Source organism: Salmo trutta, chromosome 12 (assembly GCF_901001165.1).
Source record: "Salmo trutta chromosome 12, fSalTru1.1, whole genome shotgun sequence".
NCBI classification, from domain to species: Eukaryota; Metazoa; Chordata; class Actinopteri; order Salmoniformes; family Salmonidae; genus Salmo; species Salmo trutta.
This window is the reverse complement of record NC_042968.1, coordinates 37,245,048-37,258,346: the sequence shown is the minus strand read 5'-3', so window position 1 is coordinate 37,258,346 and position 13,299 is coordinate 37,245,048. Positions and strand designations below refer to the sequence as shown.

At 44.1% G+C, this 13,299-nt stretch overlaps 1 protein-coding gene across 2 annotated transcripts in view; it reads right to left on the bottom strand.

Annotated features, from left to right (window-relative positions):
• Nucleotides 1–12,603: 12,603 nt before the first annotated feature.
• The window catches only part of LOC115203486 (Wilms tumor protein homolog), a 20,270-nt gene continuing 19,574 nt past the window's right edge, over nt 12,604–13,299 (bottom strand). For both annotated transcript variants that reach the window (XM_029768187.1, XM_029768188.1), the window contains exon 9: nt 12,604–13,299. This exon is cut by the window's right edge and continues 369 nt beyond it. The gene's annotated coding sequence lies outside the window, so the exon portion shown is untranslated.

The window sequence follows — 13,299 nt, the reverse complement described above, 5'->3', positions numbered from 1 at the left end:
TAAACAGCTTGGAAAATTCCAGAAAATGATGTCATTGCTTTAGAAGCTTCTGATAGGCTAATTGACATCATTTGAGTCATTTGAAGTTGTACCTGTGGATGCATTTCAAGGCCTACCTTCAAACTCAGTGCCTCTTTGCTTGACATCATGGGAAAATCAAAAGAAATCAGCCAAGACCTCAGAAAAAGAATTGTAGACCTCCACAAGTCTGGTTCATCCTTGGAAGCAATTTCCAAATGCCTGAAGGTACCACGTTCATCTGTACAAACAATAGTATGCAAGTATAAACACCATGGAGCACGCAGCCGTCATACCGCTCAGGAAGGAGACGCGTTCTGTCTCCTAGAGATGAATGTGCTTTGGTGCAAAAAGTGTAAATCAATACCAGAACAACAGCAAAGGACCTTGTGAAGATGCTGGAGGAAACCAGTACAAAAGTATCTATATCCACAGTAAAACGAGTCCTATATCGACATAACCTGAAAGGCCGCTCTGCAAGGAAGAAGCCACTGCTCCAAAACTGGCATAAAAAAAGCCAGACTACGGTTTGCAACTGCACATGGGGACAATAGTCATACTTTTTGGAGAAATGTCCTCTGGTCTGATAAAACAAAAAATAGAACTGTTTGGCCATAATGACCATCATCATGTTTGGAGGAAAAGGGGAGAGGCTTGCAAGCTGAAGAACACCATCCCAACCGTGAAGCACGGGGGTGGCAGCATCATGTTGTGCGGGTGCTTTGCTGCAGGAGGGACTGGTGCACTTCACAAAATAGATGGCATCATGAGGAAAGAAAATTCTGTGGATATATTGAAGCAATATCTCAAGACATGAGTCAGAAAGTTAAAGCTTGGTCACAAAGGGGTCTTCCAAATGGACAATGACCCCAATGTCACGGCCCCTCTGCAGTGCAGGGGCGGTTCACACACAGATTCATGCATCCCTGCACCTTACATTCACCCTACATTATTACATTTCCACACCTCATTCCTTTTTCTTTGTTTAAAGTTATAGTTTTTGGTTTATAATAAAGAACCTTTTTGATTGGCCTATACCTGTTGTTCGTGTCCCCTCATTTTTGCCACAGGCTATGAGCCGGCCTGTGACAAGTCTGCTGTGGATGCTCCTCCCAGGAGTCTGAGTAGACGACCACGTCGTCCAAATACACGGCACACCCTTCCAGACCTGAGACCACCCGATTCATCAGACTCTGGAAGGTGGCTGGAGCATTCCGCAACCCGAAAGGCATCACTGTATAAGAGAACAAACCAGATGGAGTTATAAAGGCAGCAATCTCACAAGCTCTTTTGGGAAGGGGTACTTGCCAATATCCCTTTAAAATATCAAATTTGCTAACATACTTTGCTGACCCAACTTGATCAATACAGTCCTCCATCCTAGGAAGAGGGTAAAGGTCTGCTTTAGTAACATTGTTAACCTTTCTATAATCAGTGCAAGGTCTGAAAGTGGAATCAGACTTTTTGACCAGAAGACAGGGTGAAGCCCAATTTGAACAACATGGCTCCGCAATACCATTGTCCAACATATACTGCACCTCTGTTTCCAATTGCAGTCTCTTCTCCTGAGATACACGATACACTCTCTGTTTGATAGGCTTAGCATCTCCGATGTCTATGGCATGCTCAATTAAGTGGGTTTGCGATAGAGTGTCAGAAAACAAAACAGGGTAGTTTCTAATAAGAGCTACCAAGTCATCACATTTCTCAGAGTCTAAATTATCTACCAAAACCCCAAGGTTTTGCAAAGTCTGGGAGTTTCAACCGACCTTGTAAGACCTCATCAGAAACCATAACTACCTCCTCCCCCCTCCACAAAGTTAAAGCCACAAGATGCAGTGACTGGCGCAGCAGTCAACGCTGACCTCACTGCTGGAGTGCCTTCCATTTTGCTTAGATCACAGGAGTGATAACATTTTAACAGGTTCACATGGCATAATTTAGAGGACTTCCTATGACCAGGGGTTTCAATAAGGTAGTTCAAATCTGACACTTTGCGCAACACAGTGAAAGGACCACAGTAAAGGACCTCTTGAAAAGGTGAACTTACAAAAGGCAGAAGAGCAAGTACACGATCACCAGGACTAAATTCACGCAGCTCAGCCTGTCCGTCATATTTCAGTTTCTTTTTCTGTTGAGAACATTTTAGTTTTTATTTTGCCAGTTCACCAGCCCTATACAACTTCAGCCTAAAACCATTTACATAGTCAATAAGGTTCAGAGGTGGTTCCTCAGGCAAACAACCATCCTGCAGCACTGCTGAAGGCCCACGCACCTTATGACCAAACACTAAGTCATTTGGGCTAAACCCTGTGCTTTCCTGCACTACTTTACGAGCAGCTGGTAACAGCCAAGGTAACCCCACCTCCCAATCTGCAGACAGTTCTGTACAGTATGCACGAAGCAAGGATTTTAAAGTTTGATGAAAACATTCCAAAGCTCCCTGACTCTGGGCATGGATCGCAGTAGATTTATTGTGTTTAACTTTAAGCTGTTTGAGAACCTGAGCAAATAAATGGGAGGTAAAGTTAGACCCCTGATCTGACTGGATGATTTTTGGAATCCCAAATGTTGATATAAATTGAGTTAACATTTTAACTACTGATTTTGAAGTGACGGTACGCAAGGAAAACGCTGCCGGATATCTAGTTGCTTGACACATAACAGTTAATAAGTAGCCATGACCTGACTTGGACCTTGGTAAAGGCCCAACACAATCGATAATAAGATGCTCAAAAGGTTGCCCTACGGCTGGTATTGGTTACAAAGGTGCTGGCTTAACAACCTGGTTTGGCTTGCTTGTGCGCTGACACGTATCACAAGTTTTAATAAACTGAGCTACATCCCGCTTTAAACGTGGCCAGAAAAAAATAACAGAGTATGCGATCATAAGTTTCACGAACACCCATATGACCTGCCACATCACCATGTGAAGTTTACAACACTTTATTTCGTAAAGTAGTAGGTACAACTATTTGAAAGACTGGTTCTCCTAGACCCTGATCATAGTGTGGAACCCATTTCCTAACCAACAGCCCATCAAGAAGAAAGTAACACTGAGCACTATTCCTCACCACTGAATCAGGAACAACTTTATCAAACAGAGCAGCCAAGGTAGTATCGGCCTTTTGCTCAGCCATCAATGAATCTCTAGAACTAGTCAACTGTTCTGTCTGGAGTTTGACTGGCAACTCAAGACTTTCTGGCTTACTCTCAACCTTATTACGAGAGGCAGCGCGGGTAACAGCACAAACTGGAAATACCTCAGGAGATACACAGTTGCGATCTGAAGATACCCTTGCTGGGGACACTGAAGGTTGCTTCGTAAAGATGTTTAGTTTGCCATCTGCCCACACCTTATTACCTGCCAAGTCATTCCCCAAAATCATGTGGACTCCCTCTACTGGCAACTGGGGTCTAACCCCAACATCTACATCACCCTCTACCAGACCACATTTTAGGGTAACTTCATGTAAAGGAGAAGAGAATGGAGCGAAACCCATACCACGTACCATTACACAACTGCCAGTATCAGACTCCTTAGAGAACGGCAAAACAGATTCCAGAATAAAAGAATCTAAAACTCCAGTGTCGCTTAAGATCTTGATTGAAACATTTCGGTTGCCATCTACCAGGGACACTACACCATCTGAAATAAAGGCTGAAAAATCACAGTGAGAAAACTCACCCTGGTGGTCAGAGGCTGAAAAAGGAGCTGCCATCACAGCAGGTTTAACTTGACCTGACTTTTTTGATTTAAGTAGAGAACAATCTTTCTTCCAATGTCCTTCAACTAAACAGTAGCGACAGGTGTTAGCATTAACCGGTGGTTTAAGTCCTCCAGAGCCAAACTTCTGCTGAGGCCTTTGGAAAGAAGCTCCAAAAAAAGGTGACCTACTATTCCTAGAAGTAAAGTTATTTTTATGGTACATGTCACTGTTTGACTCAAAATGGCTTTTATGTGTTAGCCTGTACTCATCTGCAAGGACTGCTGCATCACTTGGAGACTTAACTTTACGTTCATTCATGTATGTAGCAACCTGGTCACACAGAATTGTTGAACTGTTCTAACACAATCAAATTAGACAGACCCTCAAAAGTACTAACTTCAGAAGCTGTACACCAAAGATTAAATGCAGAAGTCAAATCACGAACAAACTCAGAATAGGTTTGTGAATCTAACATTTTCCTGTAACGAAAACGTTGACGATATGCCTCTGGCACAAGCTCGTAGACCTTCAGAACTGCTGATTTAACTTTAGCATACACTTTACTGTCAGCTACACTCAGTGCTGCAAAAGCCTCACGTGCTTTACCTGTAAGTACCCATTGCAACAACATAGTCATGTCCAAATCAGACCAAGCTCTAGCTTCCGCAATACGCTGAAATAAAACAAAGTATGTGTCTGGATCTGACTCATCAAATTTAGGCAACAAACGAAGATTCTGTGAAACATCAAAGTGTGGTAATTCTTCTGGTCTATTAGCGCGATTGAGAAATGCTATCTCCAACTGCATTTGCAACAGCTCCCTCTGCTGCTCAAAAGTTAATGAAGGACAAGACTGAAAACTTGTACCCTCACTACTAGCAGACTGACCCCCAAAAACACCTATTTCCCTAAGACCCTGCTTTAATTTTTATCAACAATCTCAATCTGATAATGTTCAGCAATTTCAATTAACTGCTCCTTAGTACACAACTCTAAGGCTACCTCTGAAGGAGCTTGAACAAAACTACTCAGAATGGAAGACATTTTCCTCAAGCAATACAACTATTTCAAAAATACACAACTCACCTGCTGTCAGTCTGGGTTCAAGGACAGGAGCCTCACCCCACTATCCTCCAAAAACAACTAACTAACTGGCCCTGGTCTTCGTGCAGTCACATGTGGTGGGGTTTTATGCACACAAAACCAGTGGAGTGGAAAAGACAACCAGAAACTGGCGGCCCCCCCATAACCACGGAGGTGCTCCCGAGCCGATGTAGGGGAAAGGAAAGCTCTACCCACGTTCACTGCCACCTAAAACAAAAACACCATGAACCTCCTATTGACACTCGCTGATAAGCCTGAACAGGAGAGGACTCCCACTTGAACAAAAACCCAGAAAAACCCAGAGTGAATTGTTATCCAAATTTAGCTACCAAGCTAACTGAACCAAAAGAACACATGGCTCTCAACGCTCTCTCCAACAATATTGGTCCGAACCAAAACATCCCCTCAAAAAATTTTTTTTTGCAAACTAAGCTAACCCAAGTTAACTGTAAAACAAGTCAAATAAGCCAAATTACAAATATACAAACGTATCAATAATAAAGCAAAGACAATCTAGACAAAACCTTAACCAACTATGACAAAATGTTAAAGTGAACTAAAATAAGACTAAAGTACAATTAACTTTAACTTACGGACGAGCCCCCACTTGTCACAGGCCGGCTCATAGCCTGTGGCAAAAATGAAGGGACACGAACAACAGGTATAGGCCAATCAAAAAGGTTCTTTATTATAAACCAAAAACTATAACTTTAAACAAAGAAAAAGGAATGAGGTGTGGAAATGTCATAATGTAGGGTGAATGTAAGGTGCATGGATGCATGAATCTGTGTGTGTGAATATGACTGAGTGGAAACTAAGTAAACCTACAAAGGAACAAACAAAACAGGATCATACATGGAGGAGCAGAGAGAGAGAGAGAGCGAGAGGTTAGTGAAGCAGTTTAAATACCCTGAGCCCAGGTGGCTCCAATCACTAACGACCCTCCTCTGCCTGCAGGAGGAACCGCCCCTGCACTGCAGAGGAGGGGCCGTAACACCAAGCATACTTCCAAGTTGTGGCAAAATGGTTTAAGGACAACAAAGTCAAGGTATTGGATTGGCCATCACAAAGCTCTGACCTCAATCCCATAGAACATTTTTGGGCAGAACTGAAAAAGCGTGTGCGAGCAAGGAGGCCTACAAACCTGACTCAGTTACACCAGCTCTGTCAGGAGGGATGGGCCAAAATTCACCCAACTTATTGTGGGAAGCTTGTGGAAGGCTACCTGAAACATTTGACCCAAGTTAAACTATTTAAAGGCAACGCTACCAAATACTAATTGAGTGTATGTAAACTTCTGACCCACTGGGAATGTGATGAAAGAAGTAAAAGCTGAAATACATCATTCTCTCTACTATTATTCTGACATTTCACATTCTTAAAATAAAGTGGTGATCCTAACTGACCTAAGACAGGGAATTTTTACTAGGATTAAAGTCAGGAATTGTGAAAAACTGAGTTTAAATGTATTTGGCTAAGGTGTATGTAAACTTCCGACTTCAACTGTATATGCAAAAAGGGATACTGGGGACTGTACTTGATCATCAGCAGGATGTTCATACCAGATTTCTCTTTGCAAATTTCCAGGGAATTGCACTTTGCTATGTCACAGTTGAAGTACAGTATACATGAAGTATAGTATACATGAAGTACAGTATACATTCAGTACAGTATACATTTAAGTACAGTATACATGAAGTACAGTATACATTAAGTACAGTATACATTCAGTACAGTATACATTTAAGTACAGTATACATGAAGTACAGTATACATTAAGTACAGTATACATGAAGTACAGTATACATTAAGTACAGTATACATTAAGTACAGTATACATTAAGATCAGGTACACGTGATACAGTAGTACCTGTCGGAAATGGTCATGCTGGGTGCAAAACCTACTGAAGACATTTCACATATCCAGAGCGAACTTACAGGAGCAATTAGGGTTAAGTGCCTTGCTCAAACACACATAGAAAGATTGTTTACCTAGTCGGGGATTCGAACTAGAAACCATTCGGTTACTGGCCCAACGCTCTTAACCGCTAGGCTTCTTGTCGCCTCATTGAGAACAGTGTTGTCAATAGATCAGTTCTATAACCTCTGATTTACACCAGGACCTGCTCTGCTCCTCGACCCACTGACATTCCAGTCGACTGGTTCAGTTCTATAACCTCTGATTTACACCAGGACCTGCTCTGCTCCTCGACCCACTGACATTCCAGTCGACTGGTTCAGTTCTATAACCTCTGATTTACACCAGGACCTGCTCTGCTCCTCGACCCACTGACATGCCAGTCGTCTGGTTCAGTTCTATAACCTCTGATTTACACCAGGACCTGCTCTGCTCCTCGACCCACTGACATTCCAGTCGACTGGTTCAGTTCTATAACCTCTGATTTACACCAGGACCTGCTCTGCTCCTCGACCCACTGACATTCCAGTCGACTGGAGAATAGCTGGATCAATGGAAGAAGGTTTAGGTCCATGTCTTTTGCGGTGTGTGTGATCAGGGCCTTTTGAGGGCACTAACCAAGATTTTGCCATGGGGTGTAGAAAAATGTTCCATTTTTAAAGCAAGTTTTTTTGCAATTCTACACATTTTTGCCATAGGGAGGAGAACAAATGTTACAATTTTATAACACATTTCATGCAATTCTACTCATTTTGCCATGGGGCAGATAGACATTTTTGAAATGTTAAAGCAATTTGTTCTCGCAATTCTACACATTTTACCATGAATTATGCCATGCTACTTTGATATCTGAGTGAGAATGACTAACGAAATCAATGGGGCCCCCTGGAGGTCAGCGGCCCTGGGCACGTCGGCTGTGTGCCCCGTCGGTATTCAGCCATGATTACTACAAGTTTAGATAGCTGGCTAGACTATCAAAACATTGTGAGCTGATATGGCTAATTCAGTGACTGTCAGTGACTGACATAACAAGAGAAAAACTGATGAACGATGCACAACCAAAATTAGATATTACTCCTGGTGTACTACTCTCAGTAGTAAATTACACCTGGTGTACTACTCTCAGTAGTAAATTACACCTGGTGTACTACTCTCAGTAGTAAATTACACCTGGTGTACTACTCTCAGTAGTAAATTATACCTGGTGTACTACTCTCAGTAGTAAATTACACCTGGTGTACTACTCTCAGTAGTAAATTACACCTGGTGTACTACTCTCAGTAGTAAACTACACCTGGTGTACTACTCTCAGTAGTAAATTACACCTGGTGTACTACTCTCAGTAGTAAATTACACCTGGTGGATTACTCTCAATAGTAAATTACACCTGGTGTACTACTCTCAGTAGTAAACTACACCTGGTGTACTACTCTCAGTAGTAAATGACACCTGGTGTACTACTCTCAATAGTAAATTACACCTGGTGTACTACCCTCAGTAGTAAATTACACCTGGTGTACTACTCTCTATAGTAAATTACACCTGGAGTACTACTCTCAATAGTAAATTACACCTGGTGTACTACTCTCAATAGTAAATTACACCTGGTGTACTACCCTCAGTAGTAAATTACACCTGGTGTACTACTCTCAGTAGTAAATTACACCTGGTGTACTACTCTCAATAGTAAATTACACCTGGTGGATTACTCTCAATAGTAAATTACACCTGGTGTATTACCCTCAGTAGTAAATTACACCTGGTGTACTACTCTCAGTAGTAAATTACACCTGGTGTACTACTCTCAATAGTAAATTACACCTGGAGTACTACTCTCAGTAGTAAATTACACCTGGTGTATTACCCTCAGTAGTAAATTACACCTGGTGTACTACTCTCAATAGTAAATTACACCTGGTGTACTACCCTCAGTAGTAAATTACAACTGGTGTACTACTCTCAGTAGTAAATTACACCTGGTGTACTACTCTCAGTAGTAAATTACACCTGGTGTACTACTCTCAATAGTAAATTACACCTGGTGTACTACCCTCAGTAGTAAATTACACCTGGTGTACTACTCTCAATAGTAAATTACACCTGGAGTAGTATTACCTCTCTGCTCCCTGCAGTCAGTCTCCTGCTGGGGGTGTATTGGAGCCTCTCTGCTCCCTGCATCAGTCTCCTGCTGGGGGTGTATTGGAGCCTCTCTGCTCCCTGCATCAGTCTCCTGCTGGGGGTGTATTGGAGCCTCTCTACTCCCTGCATAAGTCTCCTGCTGGGGGTGTATTGGAGCCTCTCTGCTCCCTGCATCAGTCTCCTGCTGGGGGTGTATTGGAGCCTCTCTGCTCCCTGTAGTCAGTCTCCTGCTGGGGGTGTATTGGAGCCTCTCTACTCCCTGCATCAGTCTCCTGCTGGGGGTGTATTGGAGCCTCTCTGCTCCCTGCATCAGTCTCCTGCTGGGGGTGTATTGGAGCCTCTCTGCTCCCTGCATCAGTCTCCTGCTGGGGGTGTATTGGAGCCTCTCTGCTCCCTGTAGTCAGTCTCCTGCTGGGGGTGTATTGGAGCCTCTCTGCTCCCTGTAGTCAGTCTCCTGCTGGGGGTGTATTGGAGCCTCTCTACTCCCTGCATCAGTCTCCTGCTGGGGGTGTATTGGAGCCTCTCTGCTCCCTGCATCAGTCTCCTGCTGGGGGTGTATTAGAGCCTCTCTGCTCCCTGCATCAGTCTCCTGCTGGGGGTGTATTGGAGCCTCTCTGCTCCCTGCATCAGTCTCCTGCTGGGGGTGTATTGGAGCCTCTCTGCTCCCTGCATCAGTCTCCTGCTGGGGGTGTATTGGAGCCTCTCTGCTCCCTGCATCAGTCTCCTGCTGGGGTTGTATTGGAGCCTCTCTGCTCCCTGCATCAGTCTCCTGCTGGGGGTGTATTGGAGCCTCTCTGCTCCCTGCATCAGTCTCCTGCTGGGGGTGTATTGGAGCCTCTCTGCTCCCTGCATCAGTCTCCTGCTGGGGGTGTATTGGAGCCTCTCTGCTCCCTGCATCAGTCTCCTGCTGGGGGTGTATTGGAGCCTCTCTGCTCCCTGCATCAGTCTCCTGCTGGGGGTGTATTGGAGCCTCTCTGCTCCCTGCATCAGTCTCCTGCTGGGGGTGTATTGGAGCCTCTCTGCTCCCTGCATCAGTCTCCTGCTGGGGGTGTATTGGAGCCTCTCTGCTCCCTGTAGTCAGTCTGCTGCTGGGGGTGTATTGGAGCCTCTCTGCTCCCTGTAGTCAGTCTCCTGCTGGGGGTGTATTGGAGCCTCTCTGCTCCCTGTAGTCAGTCTCCTGCTGGGGGTGTATTGGAGTGGGTAAAACTTGGTAAAACTCTAGACTCCTCTGTCTTCTTCTGATCTCTCCCTCCATACTCGTACCCCCACAGAGACAGACCAAAGAGAAGCACTGCTTAATCAGAGTACAGTGGGATTAGCAGAGAGAAACCCCCCCAGAGATATCAACCCAGATCACACCAGCCCCGGCATCAACTGACTGACCCATGACCCAGACATAGAAGGCTGCCATTTTAATATTGCTAGTTTAGTTTGGCGTGTATCCATGTCCATCTCAGAAATGATTCAGGCGGTGGAGTTGTGTAAAGAATGTGTGTGTGTGTGTGTGCCTGTGTACGTGCGTGTGTGTGCACACATGTGTGTGTTTCTGTCTGTACCATGTAATCAGCCTGATGGCCAGGTTTTAAGAGGTATTACAATTATAAGCCAGTATATACACTGAGTGGACAAAACATTATGAACACCTGCCCTTCCCATGAAATAGACTGACCAGGTGAATACAGGTCAAAGATATTATCCCTTATTGATGTCACTTGTTAAATCCACTTCAATCAGTGTAGATGAATGGGAGCAGACAGGTTAAAGAAGGATTTTTAAGCCTTGAGACGCTTGAGATATGGATTGTGTGTGTGCCATTCAGAGGGTGAATGGGGAAGACAAAATATTTAAGTGTCTTTGAACAGGGTATGGTAGTAGGTGCCAGGCGCACTGGTTTGTAACAGAACTGCAACGCTGCTGGGTTTTTCATGCTCAACAGTTTCCCATGTGTATCAAGAATGGTCCACCACTCAAAGGACATCCATCCAACTTGACACAACTGTGGGAAGCATTGGAGTCAAAATGGACCAGCATCCCTGTGGAACGCTTTTGATACCTTCTAGAGTCCATGTCCTGACGAATTCAGGCTCTTCTGAGGGCAAAAGCCCTCATCATTAACCCACACAGAGCCATACAGCAGCCCTCATCATTAACCCACACAGAGCCATACAGCAGCCCTCATCGTTAACCCACACAGAGCCATACAGCAGCCCTCATCGTTAACCCACACAGAGCCATACAGCAGCCCTCATCATTAACCCACACAGAGCCATACAGCAGCCCTCATCATTAACCCACACAGAGCCATACAGCAGCCCTCATCGTTAACCCACACAGAGCCATACAGCAGCCCTCATCATTAACCCACACAGAGCCATACAGCAGCCCTCATCATTAACCCACACAGAGCCATACAGCAGCCCTCATCATTAACCCACACAGAGCCATACAGCAGCCCTCATCATTAACCCACACAGAGCCATACAGCAGCCCTCATCATTAACCCACACAGAGCCATACAGCAGCCCTCATCGTTAACCCACACAGAGCCATACAGCAGCCCTCATCATTAACCCACACAGAGTCATACAGCAGCCCTCATCGTTAACCCACACAGAGCCATACAGCAGCCCTCATCATTAACCCACACAGGGTCATACAGCAGCCCTCTGACCTAACATTGACTCATGTTTTATTAAGCTGCATGCTATGAATGGATCACTCCTCCTCTTACTGCCCTGCACACACACTGACACACATCTCCATCCACATCATTGCATTACTTCACAGGCCTGAGCAAACTGCCTCTCTGCATCATGTGGTGAGACACAGACACGCTATACACTCAAAGCCCCTCACACCTGGGGTATATCAGTTCAGAATGGGATGGATCAGGACTAGGGAAGGTACTGGTCTGGTAACAACACAGGGTAATGTCAGCTTTAGCCCTCCTCCTTTTCATTCCACAATCTCAGATCAATCTGACACAGTAGAATTTGGCCTCTGATTCTCACTGACAGGCAGACACTGCCCTCGTGTGGCAGGAGGGTGTAACAGCAGAGCATTTTAATCACTCAGGTGTCAGGAATGGGGATCATTGTGAACATACAGATCAAGGCCAGGTTTCATGTGTGGTGATGGGACCCAACCAATGGTGTTTATATGTGGTGATGGGATCCAACCAATTGTGTTTATATGTGGTGATGGGACCCAACCAATGGTGTTTATATGTGGTGATGGGACCCAACCAATGGTGTTTATATGTGGTGATGGGATCCAACCAATGGTGTTTATATGTGGTGATGGGATCCAACCAATGGTGTTTATATGTGGTGATGGGACCCAACCAATGGTGTTTATATGTGGTGATGGGACCCAACCAATGGTGTTTATATGTGGTGATGGGACCCAACCAATGGTGTTTATATGTGGTGATGGGATCCAACCAATGGTGTAGATGTCTCTAGAAACAAGGGCGATATTGAAGTACGTCCAGAGGAATGCATTTTTCTCTTCTAATGAGATTTATAGGGGTCCATATGTTCCTGGTTTTGGAGATGTGTGTGGGAGATTTAGGAGGGGGAGACCTGCACCTTGTCCGGGTCACGGAGGGGTTGTGTTATCTCAGTCTGAACCCCGTTGGCTCCTCCTAAGGGTGAGATGTCTTGATATGAGATATGAGACGACACCACATACCAAAAACCGACACAACAACCCTGACCAATAGATCAACATTTAATACATTTGAACAGTACAAAAATACAAAACGGCTGTTTAAAAAGGATAGCAATGTAGTCATATATACACAAAGGAAGTGACATTTTACACTGTAGGCACATAAAACACATGTACGCATTTCCTCCAGCAATCACAGTATCATTTTCTGTTTTACTCGTTGTCTCGTTGGACATAGAGTGACATTGTCTGTTTCCTAACTCCAGTTTACATGGTCTAGCTCCAGTACATACAGGTCTAGGATCTTCATTTGATATGCAGGAAATGTAAAACTTGTTTGAGGTTTTAAAAGTCTTCTGAAGTTTATCATATCCAATTTGAAATTTCAGACTTGATTTTCCCTTACGAAAAATGTATCAACCCCTACTTAAATGTCTATTAATTATAATCCACATAGTAATTCCCATTTCCTGTTGCTGCCGGATTATTTTCCTGCTGTAGCAAACCATCTCAAATTAAGATCCTACATCTGTAGTAAAACATTTATTGCAAAGAAATTAACATAAAGCCAGTGCAATTATAATACAACAACAAAAGAATAACAATTGATGTGTCTTTTCACCCAGACAGCAGATTCCTAGTCATGGCTAAGGAGGAAGCTGGTTGTGTACATAAGAAAAAGATCAACTATTTGATTTCTAACAATAAAAACAGGGAATCCTAGGGCTGGGTTGACAG